The sequence below is a fragment of the Curcuma longa genome, unplaced genomic scaffold, assembly GCF_044706935.1.
Source record: "Curcuma longa cultivar G26 ecotype Majalengka, Jawa Barat unplaced genomic scaffold, ITB_CL_G26_1.1 contig_25320, whole genome shotgun sequence".
NCBI classification, from domain to species: domain Eukaryota; kingdom Viridiplantae; phylum Streptophyta; class Magnoliopsida; order Zingiberales; family Zingiberaceae; genus Curcuma; species Curcuma longa.
In genome coordinates this window covers 1-1,869 of record NW_027432723.1, presented here as the reverse complement: position 1 = coordinate 1,869, position 1,869 = coordinate 1, and the positions used below count along the sequence as shown (strand labels likewise).

Here is a 1,869-nt window from a genome sequence, read left to right as displayed (position 1 = left end):
TTGTCAAAATTTTAGCGCCGTTGCCGGGGATCGAACCCGGGTCACCCACGTGACAGGCGGGAATACTCACCACTATACTACAACGACTTTTTGTATGCATTTTAACCGATTCATTTTTGGATTTTTGCACAAAAATAAATTGTTTAATGAATCGATTTAATTATATTTGTTTTATATTGCATAATCTGAGGCTTGATTATAATTTTCATAATTTAATGGTGAATTTTATATTAATTGATGTTAATTGATTGTAGGGCTCAATTTGGACCAAGATCGAACTCAACCGGGATCGAATCGAGCCAAGTTCGCCCTAATTGATCAAGCCACATGGAGGATATGACCTAACTCAAGCCTGATCAAGATTCCTCAATTTTTACAAGCCCTAGGCTGCCCTAAAACCTCAGATCAAAGCTTCTCCATCGGATCAAGATCGGACGGCCCAGATTCAAAGATCAGCGGCTGGGATAAAAGCCACCCTGATACGCGATGAACAGTGGTTGCGCCACTGTTCATCGTCCCGAGCGATTCCCCTGCCCATCGACGTACGCACACGGCCAGTCCCATCCTCCCAAACCTCTTCCATTGCGTTCCTTGATCCACGAGGAGTCCGAAGCTGGTCGATTGAGTGAATTCCGGCAGCTGGATTTGGCGCGACGGCGAGGGTTTCACCGGCGGCCAACTCCCCTTTTCTGCTTGTTCCGGCCATCTACAGCAAAAATATGACTTTGCGATCCTTTGAGGGGTTCTCTGAGGATCGTGGAGCGCGACAAAGGTTTCATCAACGCCATCGGAGCAAGAAGAAGAGAGGAAATCCGATTTTGCCAGCTGAAAAGGAGTCTGCACGAGCTCTGTTCTTGTTCCGGAGAGGGTTTCTTCGACTGTTCATGGTTCGGGCAGCGAGAAAACCACACCAGCGACCAAGTTGAAGTTTCCAAAGGGATTGTCGAGCCACATTGCTGGATTCGACAAGTTGTTGACACCAAATTGAGGAAACAAGGAAGAAGAATGGCGGGATGTTTTCTGTTTTTGTTATTTCTGCACATTGAGTTTCTGAAATTCAACTTCTGAACTTGTTTGTTTAATTACTTTCCAATCTTGAATGCTGGTTATTTGGTTATTGTTTAGATTTTGATGAATGTTTTGATTGGTTTAGAGTTTAATTAGCTTAAACTTTCGAATGAGCTAGGCTAGCATCTTTGTCACTGAAACTCTGGATTTCACTGTTCCGTATCAGCTTGACCTATTGTATCAGTCCACTTGATCTGTTAACTTTTAGCATTGGTGTTGATGATAGTTTATTGCATTTGGTAGATAATTGCATCCTTGAAAGTGAAACCATCATTTCGAATTCTTCCTTAAATCTGTCCCTTGCATTTGTTGTGTTTCATTGCTTTGCACTCATGATTTTGTGTAGTTTACTGTTGATACTTTGAATTAGGGTTTGACAACCAATAAATTTGAATTTGATTGCCTATAATCTGAGGAAAGTGAATTTACATTTCATAACTACAGATGGCATGCTTTAATGCTTAACTAGTTCAGGTATTGCTCCTTGAAATTGAATTGAATTGAATTGCATTTCGATTTGATTCCACACCTTGTTTCAATCGTTGCATTTTTAGACTAGCAAACTTGCATCTTCATTCATTTACGGATTTTAAATCTACATTTCATTTGAAAAACATCAAAACCCCCATTTTCATAGAAAACCCCAAAAAGAACGACACGCGAGCTCAATTTAAGCGATTTTCTACTAGTCCTTGAAAAAATACGACTCGAGGCCCCTATACTTCATTTGTTTGTATTAATTGCGGGTTTTTAAAAATTTAAATTAATTTACAATCCTAATCGTGACACATCAAATCTAGG

General features: G+C 40.3%; 1 non-coding gene across 1 annotated transcript; it reads right to left on the bottom strand.

Moving 5' to 3' along the window:
- Nucleotides 1-15: 15 nt before the first annotated feature.
- Nucleotides 16-87, bottom strand: TRNAD-GUC (transfer RNA aspartic acid (anticodon GUC)). The gene has a single exon. It is a non-coding gene; the product is annotated as a tRNA-Asp (tRNA).
- Between the last annotated feature and the right edge of the window lie 1,782 nt (nucleotides 88-1,869).